Source organism: Coturnix japonica, chromosome 8, assembly GCF_001577835.2.
Source record: "Coturnix japonica isolate 7356 chromosome 8, Coturnix japonica 2.1, whole genome shotgun sequence".
NCBI lineage: Eukaryota > Metazoa > Chordata > Aves > Galliformes > Phasianidae > Coturnix > Coturnix japonica.
In genome coordinates, this window is record NC_029523.1 from 15,917,484 (window position 1) to 15,936,587 (window position 19,104).

Genomic DNA, 19,104 nt, shown 5'->3' on the forward strand with positions numbered 1-19,104 from the left:
ATTATGTTTTCTTAAAAACATGTATAGATTTCTTCTACCTCAGAAATTCATAAACGTTATTAAAAATGAATGGCAGGCATGACTTAAATTGAAATGTCAGGTGGTTGGTTTCCTACTAGTTAAAAAGTAATGACACCTGCATGAGAAGTAAGCAAAACACACATACACAAAATCCACTAGAATTGGTGTTAAATATGATATGAATAACAAACCATAAGAACTGAAATGATACTATGCATTTAAAATGTGTATTTACACACACATATGGATTTAATAATGCAGCCATGTGAAGGCTCACATGAACTAATTCTGGAGCTTGTTTTTTTCATTAACCATACCATACCTCTTGCTTCATTGTTCCTGTTTCAGCCTCACACCTCAGAGGGGAAGTATGTTAATTACACCAGCTCTGCCTTGGCGGCTGCAGTCACTGAACACACTGGGGGGTAGCAAGCACAAGCCAGCACTCCCTTAAGATATTGGTTTGCTTCCCCGCTGTTACTGATAAGGGTAGAAATTGGGACTTCATGTTGTCAGATATCTTTGGGCAGAAAGGGTCACTGTGCAGAGCTCCCTAAGGGTAGAAGAGACTTCCTCCGTATCTTGCTACCGTCACACTTTGAATATTTCTGCTAAGAGGAATGGAATTACTTGTGTCCTTTCGTATCTGACTTTTGCATTTTAATATACTGATAGGATCATCTGTACTAATATGTACTAAGGCCAAATTTAAAGCAGCTTGAATCCTTTGCATTCTGAGACCAATTTTATTGCTTTTAAGGTTAGATTAAAACTGTTAGGTCAGCAGAGCCTTGTTTTAAAAGCAAAAAGATCTCTTCATGCTGTGACTTCAGAACAATATCCTCAATGTATCCACTTTCCTCCCTTGCCCTCATTATCCCAGAGGACCATATACAACTTCTTCAAGGGTACGTATGGTACAGACTCCAGGAAAGGGAAAGCCTAAAGACAGACCATTTGTGGTAAAAGTTACTACAGTACTTGGATGGGTAAAACTTGGACTACAATGCGAGGTACTGCAGAAATTCATGCTATTAATGATCAACAGGCTTCTAAGTACTTACAGTTTTACAGCACTTACAGTATTTTACAGTACTTACAGAAGAATGTGTGAGATATGTGCTATGTGACCTGATTTTTCCCCTTGTGCAAGATGGAAAAAAACCCTGCATATTTCAGATATCTTTCTGGTGCTCAATGAATAGACCTGATCTGCACCAACCTGGGATACTTAGATATTTTACTCTCCTTTCACCAGCAAAATACAACCTTCTAGAAATATTTATAAACTGAAAATCAATATCCAGCTAGATTTATTTTTTAAACTAATATGAAAAAAGCACCTTATTTCTTCTTGAAGCATGCGTAAAGAATACCTTAATTAAGACATGTACACAGTATGAAAAAAAGTCCTACTGAGGAAAAAAATCCTTTTAGTCATTGAAAAACACCAATTTGAAGGTAACATTCCATTTCAGTTTGTACCTACAGTAAAATAAGATTAGAAACCTTGAATTACAGGTGACAGTTACTGAATGCTCATAATGCACTGTACATAATGTTCTACTAGACTTTAAGCTGCAGCTATTAGTTATATATTTTGCTCTATTATCTTGGGAGAAAAAAAAAAACAACACAAAAGCTTACAAATAAGCAACATTGAAATATCCCTTTCTATTATAAAAGTAGTACTAAGGCTGAAAAAGCAAATCCCTGATTAACCTCACCATGCCTTTGAAACTAAGAGTGCAAAGCTTACCTGAGACTAGTTTTATGAAGTACTCATTAAAACTAATTGGGAGTGGACTAATAAAAGCATTCAGGTCAGATGTGAGTTATGAGCTTTGAGAATTTATTTTAAATAAATTTATTTGAGGCAATTTGGATGGAGGGAAGTGTTATGTAAGTGGCTGTATTTTGTTGTTTTGTATTATGTATGAATATTTTAGGGAATTTTAAAGCTTTTTCTTTAATAGAAATGTCTACATCATACTTGCTGCTGGAAATTAATGCTTGATATTGCTTGATAGTTTTAGTTTCAGGATTGGTAATTGAGAATCAGATTAAAATATTCTTTAAAAAAAAAATCCTGTAGTATCAGTTAAGGTCTCCTTAAAGGCATTCTTGTCCCTCTTTTCTTAAAAAGTGATTAGAAAATATCACTGTTATGAAAGCTTGGATTTCATGAATACTTCTATGGAAAACCAGAAAATAATTTAGAAGTCCATCTTTCTGAAACTCGAGTGATTCATTGTGCTTTTCATAGTTGTGCTGTGTTCTTATGTTTTAAAGGGACTGGACACCAAGTGACATCTAGCAGGAGATGTAATTCTGTTAAATATATTGCTGTGAATCTCTTGCATGAATATATAAATCTTAGCTGATCTATCAGGGTTGTATAAATGGATCCCATGGTATAGGCTACACCAGAACAATAGCTTGTCCTCTACAAACAAAACAAAAAATTGAAAAATAACCTGACATCAAGAAAGATTTAAAATTAACCATAGACTTAGATCTGAACTGATACATCTGCTTATAATCACTTGGATTATAGGAACAGAATAACTAAGTTATCTCACAACCCAGAGACAGAAGGACAAAACTCATATCCAAAGGCTTCCTACTACTGAGCTGTTCTATGTGTTGTACCAAGGTACTAAACAAATAGAATGGAAATTGCTTATGAATATAATTCAGGTTTGTGGTATTTCAGGCCTGTTATTTACTGAGCATTTGCTGAGGTAGTTTTGTTTCATAGAACTGCATATTCAGTGATGACACTCAGACTGCATTGAGGTTGCATCAGCACATCTAGTGAAAGTCTTTTAATGGAAGAAATAAGTTATTTCACAGTAGAGGATATAAATTTGCCTCTTGATACGTAAGTATTAATTTAGGATTGTGAATTTGCACTTTCTTCAAGTCCTGCAGTAGATGACAGACTCTGTGTAGTGGAACAAATTCTGTAATATCTTCATGAATCTCTGGTCCCTGAGAAGCAATGGTAAGAGTGAGATGCATACACTGCTTTTAAATTAAAGCTGAAACAGTCTTTAAAAAGTGATGAACATAAACAAAATCAGGCAAGCACAACTAGAAGTTTGTATATAATGTCTGTATTACAAAAAAAATAATAATAAAAATCCCAAGGCAGTTTCTAATTTTTGTTTTTAATAGTTAAAATATCACATCTGCTTTAGCTAATTAAGAAATTCTTCTCTTCAACGTTAATCTGGATTGGTATATTTGAATTCCTCCTATTAGCTAAAAAGGCTCCCTTTGACATTGGTGAAAATGCGTAGATAATGGTGGTGACTTTGTTGACAAGTAGTGTTTTGTATCTGAAAAATTATCTATGAAATGGTGTTATTGTGCTGTTTGTATCTGTTGCAATTTCCATGGAAATAAATAGGAGGCATTACTTTCAGAGTGACCTATGTTTAACCACATCACAGTTATCTATGCTGTACTGTTAGAATAAATTCTCTATAGATTCTTCTAGCCACCAGGGGAAAAGAATGCATTGAAAGTAAAGTGCATGACCATACAAGTGCCTTATACTTTCAAATAATGTAATGTAGGTGGTTCTGCATAAGCACGAAAACCCCTTTCAATCAGCCAAACAGAGATCAGAAAATCCATAATTAATTCTGTTTGCACTATAAGCGTTAGAATCTGTACAGTTGTGAAGTAAGAAACAAATTTGGAATTTGGAAAAAAAAAAACAGAACTTTGTGCTTAAAGTACTATACCTGAAAATTAGGAATCATATATTGATTCACTGTGAAGATGTACATTTGATCTTGTTTTGATTATTTCTCAATGTGCTTTCTTAGTCAATACTTACATTTTTTTCTATGTCGCATTCTACTGAATCTTGCAGAAAACTATATTCAGAAAGTCTCTGAATAACTTTGTCATCAATTTTCTGCCTTGATTGTTTATTAATAAACATTTGAGATTTTCTCCCCTTTCTTCTGAAACTTTCTAAGTTAGCTTGTGACATTTTTCCACAGTTATTTCCTTCAGTTTCTTATAGTTATGTACCTCTGTCTGCAGTTCTCACCCTTTGATTTTTTTCTAAAAGTTTGTAAGGGAACACTTTACCTGTTCTCACTAACACTTGTATTTGAAACTTATATCAAGAATCCCATTAAAACATTCCTTTTCCTCTTGATAGGAAAAGAGTTTTAGCCCCCAGAATATTCCTGCCTGCTCCTTTATACATCATGTCAGCTGTTACATTCCCACATTGTTATAAGAGAGACTGTCAACACCACTGATTTGCCCTCCCTTATGATCAGGTGGCAGTCTTGACATTTTAGCTTCTAAGTATTTACAAACTTGTAACCACCATCTCTGTCAGTATGCATATGATGAAATTCTTCATTTAGAAGCACTGGATGAGAAGATAATGGTTGTTTTGTTTTGTTTCAGATGGCCTAAAATAACACTGAGATGTCAGTTCTTTGAATCATCTGAGATGGACCAAAAATCTAAAGGTAGAAAAATTATTAACAGCATCAGAATTTCTACTCCTGCAAGACTTTCTGCCTTGGTATGTATTTGATTAAGTGAGAGATACTGTTCCTCTTCCCAGAACTCCAGGACGCCAGCTTCAATCCTACCCTTGTGTTAGATTACTCCTTTGCATAGACTTCTTAATCCCTGTAGATGCCCTATACTCTTGTACAGAAACTTGCTAGTGTAGGATGGGAGGAATGTGACTAATGGGATGCAAAAGTATTAAAAATCATTATTTCTTTCTTCTTGCCCCTCACTGAAATTACAAGCTCAACCATCTGATCTAACTCCTATATCAATGCCTTTTCTTCCTCCTGTTTCTTGAAGACGTACCTGTGGCCAGCCAAAAAATACAGTCAATAACATCTGGTGAAATAAAAAATATAATGAGTGATACCTCTAGACACTAAAATGTACAATTTAAATTTGAATGAAAGGCACCATGAAAGTGTGACTCAACTTAATAAAGTAGTCTTATAACTGCTTTGAAATACAGTATTATATGATTTCTGTTCTGGAAGTTACAGACAAGTTCTAAACTATACACAATTATTTTATGTGTTTCTTTTATTATTATTATTTTCAGGTAAGCATTTAATTTCTGCTCCACAAAGATGAGATTTGGCACATAAAGCCTGATTTCATTTACAGCATTTTTGTGCAGTCACGGTGTGTGAAACATCAGGTTGGTTGTTAAAGACATAAGAATGTTAGAATTGTCATTTCAATTTTTCTGCATTTCATTTTAAATTCTTTTTAATGGTGTTGTTACCCTGGCCAAAGCATAAATAAGAAAGCAGGATTTGCATTTAGAATGCTGTAAATTACTTAATTCATTTGGGTATTCTTACAAAGGTACCATATCCCCATTCATACAAATCGAGATAAGAGTACTGAAAGCAAAGCTATTTGATTAAGCACTAAATTCAAAATGTTACAAGGCTGTGGTCTAACAGCCACCAGGAACTTATGTCACTACTTATATGGCACTGTCTAGAATGGAAAATTAAAATGACATTTTTAAGACATAAAGATATTCTTGTTCTCATTCAGTTTCAGGATTCCTGCCAGTTTCTCTGTCATAAGGTGTAATGTAATACTACATACACATGCACAAAAAACAGTGAGACTTTTATAGACATGTCAGAAGGATACCATTTGTGAAATAAAATGAATTACAACCTTGTAAAAGTTCTATAATTTACTCCTCTATGGTTTTCTCCTAAGAGGCATGTAACAAAAAGTAAAGCCTATATGTTTTACTTGTGTATAAGCAAGGTAATAAACTATAGTTTTCAGTTATGGGGGATAAAAACACTGCCCTTAGGTAAATTAATGAACAGGATCATTAAAGGTTATGCAATTTTAATTAAAGAATATCTTTAATTTTTAGAGCATTTAGTTTCTGTTTAATAGATCCCAGTGACATACATATGATTATGAAACTCTCCTCTTCCTCTTTTCCTTTAAATTACTCTCATCTTCTTTGGATATCAAAGTTGTTGTAAAAAGTTTTTCTACATCAACCTCCCCCTCACTCTCATCTTACTCAATCATTACTTGATAAAGTTACAATTATGAAGAATTGTTACTTGAGGCTACAGTAGATGTTTGCAGGCTGCTGCGAAAACAAAAGAACCTCCTCCCATCTCTTTCTGATAACAATATCAAAAAAACTGTTATGGCTTAGAGATACTTGGCAAGTAACTGCATTTCTTTCCTATCAAGTTTAATGGCTTTTATACCGTGAACAGAACCCATTTAATCTCATACTCGTTCTATGCATACATTTTTGCTGGTATTTTCCTGCCTACTCTCTTATAATTAGGAACTAGGCCCCTGAGGGCCCAATTAGCCAACATGTGAATATAATTATAACCCTTGAAATGTTTTTTTCCATGTGTGTCTGTGATATGACTTTGACCATGCATAATGTGAACCTAGTCACAAGGAAAGTTAATCCCCTAATCATTTGTATAGAGAGCTTTTCTCAGATTTATAGGAGGAATACAAATGATTATGGAATAATCATACTGCAGATAATGTAATAAATATGTAACGCTCCCGTGAAAGTACTGAAAAAAAATCCCAGTTCCAGAGGTTTTTAGTGCCTCTATTTCCACTGAATCATAAGTTCAGTGACCCAACTAATGTGTCAGTAATACCTGGTTTTACTTTATTTCTGGGATTTTAAACTTCATTTAAATATTTGAGATATAACCTCTGAATTATTTCCTTGCTTCTCTGAGGCAAGTGGTTACAGAAATTCTGATTCTCCTGCTCTTCCATTTAGGGAGCATAAAATCCAAAATTCTGAAATGCTATTCCAAATATTTTCTGGAATTTCTTTATTTAAACTTTGCTATAGTCACAATTAATATGATGATCACATTATGGTGACCAATCTGTAAAGCATCTGGATATTTTTATTTTACTTTTCGCATTACTAGGTAAAGCATTTATTGAAAAACTTTACAGTGTTTTTTAAGAACTGTTACTGAAATATATAGTAAACACTAATATTCACTGACAAGCAAGTCAGGTACAAATTAGAAGCATTCATAGCTATCTAATTTTTGCTGCTTCTCCACTATGTTGTCTGCAAGTTATAAAACCACACAAGAAAATGCATCTCTGGGACATTAACACCTCATTTGTTAGGTCCATCTTGGGTAAGACTTGTTAAGGAAATCTGAAAAGAGAAGAAAAATAATGACAATTGGCCTTTGAGAAGATGTTTTCTCTAAATAAAGATGCTGTCCAAATCATGTGGAAAACCAAATAGACCTTAGTGGTAAGAAAATGTCTAAGCTAACAATCTAACATTGACATCTTAATTTTTAAAATGGCCTATTATTGGGTCTTGTCTTTAAGATTTTTTACTTCACTTCCAGGAACATTTAATCATAAGCTTACCAATAACTCCTAGAAATATTTGCCTGTTTAAATTGACTCCTCAGAGATGTAACAGACTGGCATTATGGGAGAGACTTGACGTATCAAAACTACTTATGGTTGGCACCTTCCATTTTCATTAAAAATGAAGCACTACAGCAGATGGGCTTCAAAGATATTTTTAAGATTTATGTGCCAGCCCATGGGAGGGCTCCAGTACAAACAGTTCCTTTACAGAGAATTGGAGCATGCTATGTCAGGGCATGGGACCAGGAAGTGTGTTTCTCACACAGAGATATCTTTTTCATGCATTTGGTGTTAATAATTTTCATTCTGCATGTACAAACAAATCATTTGAATAGGGGCAGCTTACATCTCTCAGGTGCTTGTCCTGCACTAAATGTAGAGTTTGAAAACAATAAAGCAAAATACACTGAAGTAAATAACACTCTACATATTAGAGATTTTAGTCATGTTATGTCCTGGCTGCAAATGTTGTTTAGTCTCAGAATTAATTTCACAGAGTATATTGCCACTGGTGGTGAACGAAAAATCAGTTCAGTTAATGATGAGACCTGTTTTCAAGGGAAACAGTGTACGACATTTAATGTTTTTTTGTTGTTGTTTTGTTTTTTATGTATGAAGCCAGGTAACAAATTGTGTCTAAAACTATACTAAAAAATCACACCCTTGTTTTAATTTCTGTTTAGTTTACTACTGAAAAATGTTGTTGCTTTCCTAAAATATTAACTGAATTAATGTTTTATACTAGGTACTATTCTCCAGTATTTAAATACTGAAATTACAATGACTCCATAGATATTCTAGAAACGTTCACAATTTTGCCTGTTCATCTTATGAGTCCTGGTTTAAATCTCTGTTATCTACTTCATTCCTTTCACTGATCAGGAAGATCATTTGTAGATAGAAAGATTTTTAGCTATGAGAAGTAGTTAAAAATATTTGCTTATTACTGCCTTTTTTCTTAGGTTTTTCTATCTCACATTTGCTTTGTGCTCAGAGTACTCAGAATAGCTCTGCCATAAAATACATCACAAAAAAGTTGGAATATTTAAGATAAGTTTGAAAACTGCTTACTGGAAGTATGTGACAGACATGACTTGGTTTTGCTCTAATAGTGACCATTTGTGATACCAACCTCAATTACATTTGAACCAGTGGTGCCAAGAAAACAAAGATCCTGCCTGAATAATGTTTTGTTTGTTTAATTTGGTTGGGGTTTTTTTGTTTGTTTTTTTGTGTTTGTGATATTTTTATGTTCTTTTTCTTTCTTTAAAATGTTTATGGCTATTTCAGTTAAGTTAAAAAAAAAAAAAAAGGAAAAAAAAAAGGATGAAAAAAAGGAAGAAAAAAACTCCACATTTCTTTTAAAGTGCTTTCAAGTGCTCTGTTAAAGAACCTGTTCCAAGTCAAAGCGTCTTGTTTGGGTTTTTCTCACAGTGGCCTGCTATGATATACCTCCTGCAGCATTTGGTGATTGCTAGCAATTTTGCTTTCTGTTTTTAAAATTACAGGTTTCTTCACTTGGCTGCTGAAGAGCTTGTTTGTATCTCTATGGATTCTATTCACATTATGCAGTTGGACCAGCAGCAATAACTGTAGCAACAGTATGTCTATCAAGAACTGAGGAATCAGCAGAAAAAGAAACAGCAAATACAGTTATTCATCGTAATCATTGTCATTAGCAGAAACAAAAGATCCAGAATGTATTCCTACAGGGCTCATTTCTTCTTAAATAGCCAGTATTTTGGATGAGAAGTTCGTTGGTTTTGTAAGGCTTCCTGATTCACTTAGAAAAATGAGTCTATTTTAGGGTATTATTTAATTAAAAAGAATATTTATATCCTTTTATTATCTAAATGTTTGTAGTTTCTCCATGCAAAAAATACTGTGTATAAACTGGTACTTAAATAATAACTTTCTGTTAAAAAAATGCTAGTTTTATGGAATGGAGTCGGTTGATGCTGAACTTTAAGACACTTACATAATGAGTGGAGAGAAGTAGGATCCTGAGTGCCTTGAATTCCTGTCTAGGGATGCCATGTCTCCTTTGGCTATGTAGAGATCTGCACTCTGTGTTAGATGTTGCTATTAATAGTAGATGTTTTCCCCTTCACATTAATAAATTTCTAGCTATGCATACAAGGACAAATTTTATGGTTGAAGACTGTAGCAACAATGTACATAGAATTCAGCAAATGAAAAAATCTTTCATACATTAAATTCTAGTGTACAGTAAAAAAAAATAATAAAGAAAAATGAGAAAATATCAATAGAGCTAAAAATAATCTACAATGTTGATATTACACAAAATGACATTTAAATAATGTTTCAGTTGCACAAAAGGTAAAGTACTATTATTTATTTATTTATTTATTACTTAAATTATGAATCCTGGAACAGGCAAATAAACTCTTTACTCTTTCACGTGAATCAAGTAAAAGATTCTCCTCTAGAATGCAGGATTACCGTGGTCCTAAAAAAAGATGAAGCAACAAGCAGTTACTGGAAAAGAAGCAGACTGAAAAATGATAAACCTATGCTGAGATTCATGCCGATGTTACTGGCTCAGTAATTTGTGGATTAGATTCAAAGAGGTAGAAGCATGTGAGTATTCATTTGAGTATGCCATTTTTTTTCTTATTATTTTATTTAAAGGAGTATTTTTTAAATTCAGAGCTGACCTAGAATGTGGCCAGTTTCTATTTTCACAGAGGACTACATTGTTTTCACAGAGGTTTTATTTCCAATCCAAAAATTCATGGATATTAAAACCCACAAATACTTGTTTCTACAAAGATACCGTGGAGTCTTACAAGTCCTCTTTTGAGTTTATCATGGACCTTCCTTCAGTTAAAATTAAAACCAATGAAGTTCATTGGAGACCAGGAACCTGTCCTTTGTAACGTGCAGGATGGTTTAATAGTGCATTAATCCCAGGAGGTGCATGCCTAACACTTGAAACTTTTATAGATTTAACATTTTAGTTACTGATGAATACTTATGATCTATAAATATTTACTAAACTCAGTTCACAAGCTTTTATTAATTTCTCTTTGGGCCACACCTTGTTCAAAGAGATCTAGTTAACAAGAATTTTCAAGGCATGAATATTATTCTTTGTTCACAAATTGTAGAATTTTAAGTACCACATGTCACTTACCAATAGGATCAAGTTATCGCAATCTTCAAGAGTATTAGTGCTAGAAAAATTACCTCAGGACAGTGTAAAATACTTTCAAAGGAAAAAAATCTTATCTGCAAAGCCTATGAGATTCCTTAATATCAGCTGCTCTTGGATTTAAAATAGAACAATTTATCAGCTTCCTAAAAGAGCAAATCCAGAAATGTGAACCTATCTACACACTTTCCAAAGAGTGACAATTCAAAAGACCTTTGTCTACTTTAATGTTTTACATAAAATTATATATTCAAAAAAGAAACAAAAAGAACACAATCAAAAAACAGAAACAAAAAAAAGAAAAAGCAATTTAATATTTTTATAAGCTCCAACATCTGAATACTAGACAAATGTAAGCTATTATGAAGCATGATGAAACTGCTCAGAAAAATGTAAAATCTGTTGCGCACTGATGAATTTTGCTTTCTTATCTGATCAAGTAATATTTCATTAGACTAAGTGGATCTTAGCTTAAATAAGTTCATTGCAAACAGAGATGACTTTTTTCATATGAAATATTATTATTCTCTAGAAATAACATCTATTACTTTGCCTAATTTCATAGATTTTAGAAGTGATTTGATGACTGCATGAATTTATGTAGCATAGACATAAGTACTGAAATAAGTGGGTAATATAAAGGGATATCAGTAAAATGAGCCATGTGTTATAGATTATTTCATACCTTATAAATTATTTAACTGCTATCTTATATAATCAGACATGGATTCTTATTAGAAACAGCCATATTTTAGCTATCTAACACAAAAATATGTGTTTACTGACATGTTGGCCCAACATATAGTAACCCAATCATGTTTTCCTTCCTATAGCCACAGCTATATAGGTAGTCTTCACACTGTCTTGTTTATATGGTCTTTCTCTCTCTCTCTTTTTTTTTTTTTTTTTTTTTTTTTTAATTGTGCACCTGGATTCATCATCAACATTCAGAGAATCACTGAATGATTGAGGGACTACATGGGATCATCCAGTCCATCCCCCTGCAGGGTCACCTAGGGCACATTACCCTGAATTACATCCAGGTGAGTTTTGGGTTTCTCTGCATCTCTGGGTAACCTGTTCCAGTGCTCAGTTATGCTCACAGTGAAGAAGTTTTGTTTGTTTTTTTTGTTTTTTTTTCTCAGGTATAGAAGAACTTCTTGTGTTTCATGTTGAGCTCATTACCTCTTGTCCTGTTGCCAGGCACCGTAGCCTGGTCCCATCCTCTTGGAACTCTCCCTTAAGGTACTTGCACACATTCACTGTCTTTAGTAATGTATATATACTTTTCTTTGTACATACATGTACAAGTTGAAGGGTGGATGCAAAATTACTAGCTTTTTGCATGTGAATTTCATATTTAGATGCTCTTTTATCCTGTTCCTAAAATGTTCTATGATAATGTTACATTTTCTAAGTTTGATCTGCACTCCATCTTTAGCCAATGAAAAATTGGATAGTACTTCAGAACTGCATTTCTAATGAGATCCCAGCTACGGGCATGTATAAACAATAAAGGGTATCAATCACGTTTAGCATCATAGAGATTTCTGCTTGCTTTCTTTTCAATTAACTGGTTCATAAAATAGTATCAAATTTTAAAATCAGAATGTTGTTTAGACCAAATGCTCCTATTTGTATGCCAAAATTAAATTGAAATGTGTTCTTTAAAACACAGGGATGGTATTAGTATCCATTTAATGCTTCTGTTTGCCCTAAATAGTTCCTGAATTATACCATAGAGATTTAAGTGGGTTGAATGAAATGAAATGAATTATTATGATCAATCATGTTTCATATGGTATTGGCCAAATAGCAGCTATTGTGCTAAAGGAGGTACATAAGCAGAGAAGCAAATGCATTTCCTAAACTGCTTTTAATTTAAACGGATGAGTTGGAAAACATGGGTGAGGGAAAAGATTTAGCACAAACAAGTGAACATACAGATGGTAGAAAGTGGATATGATTTGTGAAATGTTCTTACATGAAAATAAATTAAGAGTTTGTCAGGAGAGGGTCAACTGAAAAGAACATTCACATAAAGTAAATTACCTCTTAAAGGGTGGGGCAAGAATAGTGGAAGTTTGAGACAGACATGGCATGGCAGAGACCTGAGGCAGAGGGACATTAAAGAGATTGTTCCTGCAGTTATTACTAATTGCCTGAGTCTTTCTGGCTACTATTTACTCATTTGGGCATATTTCTGTAGGGATAATATGGTAAAATGTGCAATAAGTGTGGGAGCATCACCTGGGTTCTAGTCAAAATGGGAATTCTTTGGCATTGTCAGCCACAGGTGGCAGAAGAAGCGAGGAAAGAAAATAGTCAGGAAGCATTGATATGTCCTTGCATTTTAAAATCTTAAAATACTACTGAAGTTGTCAGGGCAAAAAAGAATCAAACATGAGATCTGAAACCAATCAAAGCCTTCAGTGCTAAGAAGCATTATTTTCTTGAGAGCTTATCTATGCATGCTGCATTTATCATCACAACAGATCTAGTGTTACAACTGATGATGATATAATATTACCACAAGAAAGGGGGCAAATCTTAGCAATGATCATTTATCTGCCTTCTCCCTTCTTCTTGGAAAGCCATTTACATCTGACTCACCTCTTAAAAGAAAGGGAAAGCAGAAAGGGGACATGGTTTCAAATCTGGCATCACTCTTTCTATCCTCTCTTTTTGTTTTCTGCAATACTCTTTTAAGTTTATAAAGAAATTCTAAATTGACATTTAAATGGTGGCAGGGCAATTCTCATTCTCTGCCTTGTGAAATGGTCTCTGAAATGTACAATTATGCTGTCATCTTTAGCACTCCACATTGGACAGAGTTTAATTATTAATGTGTTTCCCTCAGAGAATGACTCGATCATGTCACAACTCTAGACAAATACAGCTAATGCAAAATCATAAAATATTCACTTGAATACTGCTGAACTGACAGGAAATTAATTCTATGAACACTTTTGATATTACCAGAAAATTAGTTTCAAATGCATAAGACTGAAATAAATGTGTTCATAATTTGCTCAAGGGTAACACTCATCTTGCAATCAGTTGGTGTCTTTTTATAAATGTTACAAGTATTCAACATGGCTTTATGATAAAGAAGACAGCTAATGTAATGTATTATTTGTAGACAGAATTTCCCTTGTAAACAGCAGGGAGTGAAGAATTGCTCCCTCAGAAATATTTAAACTCTAGAAATATTCTGCAATTTATCATTTTGTGTTATCAAAAATACACCCACATTTGAGTTGTCCCAGGAGGGAGCAGGAACTCAAGAATTTTGTAATAATGACCAGATAGTTTCTCACTTCTGAATTACTGGATTTAGTTCTATTAGCTAGATTGGAAGTGGCTGAAAAGTCTTTACCACTCTGAAAGTTGTAACCTGTTTAGTCAGTGGAAAACAATCAGGATCTCCTTAAGGCAAATGTCTTTGTTGCAAACATCTCTAACAAAGTATACTGTCCCACTGGATGAATAAAATCTACAGATGAATTCTGACAATTTGCAAGAACAGAAACAAGAAGTTCACTTGTTGCTTGTGGCATATCATTTGCCTGAATTCGGAGATCCTGAAACATAAAAGCTTTGCCAACAAAAATAAGGATGGTTTAAAATTTCAGTGTGGATGTACACTGCATGCTTTCACCATTTCCTCTTTGCCTGTTTTTAAGTGCTTCTGTCATTGGCTTTCTATTTGATTAGTTGTCCTGAATGATGGCATGTGTGAGATCGCATGCTACAGGTATTCATCAGGAGTGGAAAAGTCCTTGAGTGTCACTAAACTTGGGCCTGAGACTTGATCTCTTAGGCTACTTGGCAGATAATCCTGAAAAACAAGAGGGCCTGCCTCAGCAGTCATTTTCAATCAGCAAAAATTATTAGGAATAAATATTATTAGCAGTGAATAATTTAACAGCTCTTGTGGGCACGTTTGGAAAGTTTCCTCAGAGATGCCTAGGATTAAATTACTGTGGAGAATGAATTGTTTTTCAGGGCTAATCCTGCATTCATTTTTGCAACACTAACCAAGGATATGTGAAGAATGGAGAAGAACATAATAGGGCCACATTAGCTGAGAGAGCTGGCATTATAAATAACAGCAGTGCAAGAAACAAATCAAATCTGGTCTGCGGATCTCAAAGCATAGCAGATGTAACTAACCAATATATTTAGCAGGAGGTGTCAAAAGTGGTGGCCAAGTCAATTACTTTAGCATATCAGTGACACATAAACAGGGATCGAGTTTTAGTACACTTTGCAGAGCTGCCTGGGCCGTGACATCAACAAGGGAACAGGGGAGGTGTGGTTCCCAACAATATACTTGGAAGCCCAAGTATTTACTTATTCCAAGTAGCAAAACAGGTATCATCAATTTTACAGTGCAGCTCATCTGGAAGTTCACTGAACACCACCTCTGTGTAAAGGAGGTCTTTTTACATTTTGGCTGCAGCATTTGAAACTGGAGAGTAAAACAATATCCTCAGAACATCTTTTCTGCTCTGTCTGCATGGCTGCATAATAAATACACTATTAAAATATGCACTGTCATTAATGAACACCGGTGGATTGCACAGTTTAACTGCTCAAACTTTTTATTAAAAATTAGAGGAAATGAGAATATTCATTATTCTGTAATGCTGCTTCCTATCATGACAGATAGAACTAGTTCTTAGAATTAAGATGTCTGTATAATGGTAAAAGTACAGTACAGTACTAAGGATATTTGCCACATGCGGAAAGGAAAATCCAGCAGATTACATGATAATGAAGAAAGCAGACAAGGGACAATAAGTATCTCCAGCTGTAATTTGTTTTACTAGGTATTTCAGCTGCAGCTGTCATAAAGTGAAATTAAAAATGCCTACATCTTGTGGAAACACAAAGTTTACATGTTAATAGCAAAGTCCAAACAAATGCTAGCTTATCTTGTGTTTGTTTTCTTTTTTTCTTTTCTTTTCTGTTTTGAGGTATTTTTGTATTTTTGTCTAACACAGTATGTGTGTCTATGGGAAATTGGTAATCACAGCCTGAACCTCTGATTAATCAGCTGAGGCAAGTGTCGGGTCAGCTGTGGGAGCACAGATGAGAGTAATTTAACTGTGCTCCCAGAAGGGGTGAAGCTTGACTCCACCTCCTCTAGACCTCATTTAAGGGCTGACCACCACTAAGGCAGCATCTCTTGGAGATTGCTCTTTGGTGGAGATTGCCTCAGTGGTTCCAAGTAGGCTGAAGGTTTTCATATGAGTTTTTCCTGTAAATAACTTCTGGGTATTTACAACTATCATCTTTTTGTTATTGTCTCCGTACATTGTGCAACATATTTGAGCACTTTCAGTTAGCAGCTCTCAAATGAAGTCCAAATAAATAGGAACTTGTAAGCTGGTTCACACATAATTCAATAGAATTAGAAAATTATTAAACATCAGAACATCAGTTAGTCTGTGGATATCAAAGAAGCAAATCAGTTACAAAGTAACATTGTAAATAATTACACACATTTCTGTAGATTCTTTGAATTAAGGGGGAAAAAAATCTCTTCCTTTCAAAAGGAAAAGTCTAGAGTGTTTGCTTTATTCTGTGTTTGAAGCAAAGCCCCTGTAAAAGAAGAAAAAAATATATCTTTAGGTGAATATACTGGGCAAAAGGCAATAAAGGAATAAGCTGCTAGCCTAGAAAAAGCAGTCTCTTATTAAACTTCAGTCATCACTGACTCATTGCCCTTAAGTCACAAAAAAGTGAGTGTGGATATCCAGACAGAGTGTACAAGTAGAACAGGTATTCCATGTTATTTAGATTTTTTTAGGTGATTGCATCTGTAATTCTACTGATTGTATACCTTCACAGTATTCCTCGGATGTTTAAATGAGTTACTTCTAAGAATGTTTTACTAAGAAGTGGGTGACATTTCCAGTTTATGATTTCATGAAGTTCTAGATGTTGTTTTTTGTGGGTTTTTTTTCAAACAGACAGTATCTAATTTTCAGTGAGTAAACTCATTATTATAAAACATATGAGTTCAAGAGATTAAATTTGAAAATTATATATTTTATTCAGCATACACTTTCAGTGATAGAAATGGTTGAAGTAATTTTAAGCTGTTCATTGTTCTCTTGTCATCTAACTTTATGAAATTAAATGCATATCACAATTCTGCTTAAAGAAAAAATTAGTCATTTTGAAAACTCTTTTCAGATTTGGAGCATTACCATATTGAAAGCACAGAGTTTTTAAAATAATTGCATGAGCTGAAAGAAGGAAACAAAAACAAAAACAAACAAAAAATAAATTCATTAGTTATGCGTGCATTTAGCTGTCTTTGGGAAATAAAAATCCTAAGGTGGGATGAGTTGTCATGTTGCCATATACTTCAGATTAGGTGCTCCTAACTGAGAAAGTGTATCTGAGTTTACTACAAGTCTCAAAATCTCATTTAGTATTTCCTGAGGCTTTTAAGTTCACAGAAAGTGCTACTAGTCAGAGAAAATTCTTCTAAATTTTAATAGGAGGAAGAATATTTGCTTGAATTCAGATAACTTCCTAACAAAAATATTACTTCTGTCTTTGCGTGCACAGACAACATGTAAGTAACTTACATGCTCTAGCAACCTAATCTCTGGCCTTGATGTGTACAAACATTGTTTTCATTGCTTTTTTGCGTTCCTCACCAATGCTGCACGCTCCCACTCCATGCTTTTTTGAGGCAGTTCTTTTTTTTTTAACTCTGGTCTTCACTGAGAATGAACTTACTGGAACAAATCCATGGGTGCAGCAAATCACTCCATTAAGTAGGTAAAGAAGAAGTTACAGTCTGTCCACTTTGAGTTGCATTGACATCTTTGGATATGTCTTAACTGAGGCTGTGAAATTTTTCTTCTGGTCTCTCAACTACATCTTTCTCACTGGACTGCCATCTAAAGGGACATCAGTTGGACACTAACCAGGAAAACATTTCAGGCAAATCATGTTCAATAGCAGTAACGTTAGACAGTGTATGTTGAAAATAGGAAACAGCATTGCATGAAACTATTTCTAGAGCTAAACAGTCACAATAGTAGATTATAAATTGAATTTGGAACCCCAAATAAAGCTTTCAGTCTTTCAGATAAGGGAGTAGGGCTGCATGTAAGATTTGAACAAATTTATTTAATTAATTCCTACTAAATTCATTTGCCAGCATCGTTTCTCATTGATAAGAACTGCATGAACATCCTTCCAAATGATGCTTTTAATTAATTTTATTTGTTAAGTGTCTGCATGAGGCAAAATCAGTTCTGGGTGGTCAGTTTTAATGGTTTGTGATGTACTGAGGCTAAGTTTGAACAGCAGAAATGCTCTGGACTTTCCAGGATTTGCGTAGGGCAATATGCCGCAGCACCAAGGATGATGGGCTATGCAGCTGTTCTTCATTCTGATGTTCTGCCTTAGAGATGCCAGCCTTCCTGTCTTCTGTCTTCTTTTGGCAATTTTGCTATCTTAGGAGTGTGACTTTGTGGTCTTCTTATTGGTTTCACTGTGCACTTTAAAAGTATATGAAGTATAAATAAAATCTTTACAGGTTATAGGGGAAAATGTCAGTCTCTGCTGGAGTCTTCTTACATCAAAACCAGCTGAGCCTTCAGCATACCTGTTTCAGGATTGGACACAAAAAGGCATGATGTGAGTAGTATCAGTGAAGCAGTTCTTCAAGGGTTGATCCCATGAGAATGACATCATCCTATAGCTGCCAAAACATTCAGATGTGGGATGCTAATAGGTCAAAAAAGTTTCTTTATTAAGGAAAGAAATTACATTTTACCAGTAATTTTTATTTTTTTTTAGAATTCTCAGTATTCCAACATGACTGAGTTTGTAGACTGTCATGTTCAACAACAATATCTACCAGTATCGCAAACAGTTATTTTTTAGCACATTCTTCTTGTGTATAGTACACAATTTTATAACATGCACTATTTTGTGGAAAATAAAATAAACAAAAAACAAAGAACTCTTACAAAAAGGCTGGCCCTATGCTTCTTCTAATACAGTCTTGTGGCTTTTTTTTTCCCCTGCTATTTCTGTAGGGTAACTTAAACTGATTACTTGCAAATATGAAGAGAACATTTCCATCCTGATCTTTCGTCTTTAATCCAGGAAAAAACTATAGAAGCAAAATATATATATGTATATATTTTTTTCTCATCATAATGGTTGTATCTGTGGGGGGAAAAAAAAAAGACTTGCTTCTTTCAAATGGCAGAAATTTGAACTGCCTTATTACGGTGCTGGCTGGGAATATTTTAACAAAACATTTTATCAGAGATTAGAACATGTCAGTGCATCCAAACAAAATGTTTCATGGAAACCTGACAAATTTTATTTCAGGAAAAAAAACAATGCTCTGTTAAGGTTAGAAAATTGTGTATATTGATGCTTTCAAAATGAAAAGTTTGGCAAAGATTTTAATG

General features: G+C 34.1%; 1 long non-coding RNA gene across 1 annotated transcript; it reads left to right on the top strand.

Moving 5' to 3' along the window:
- Window positions 1-4,465: 4,465 nt before the first annotated feature.
- LOC116653784 lies at window positions 4,466-12,231 on the top strand. Its single transcript, XR_004308232.1, has 4 exons — window positions 4,466-4,582; window positions 8,979-10,071; window positions 11,597-11,688; window positions 11,791-12,231. It is a non-coding gene; the product is annotated as an uncharacterized LOC116653784 (long non-coding RNA).
- Window positions 12,232-19,104: the final 6,873 nt, after the last annotated feature.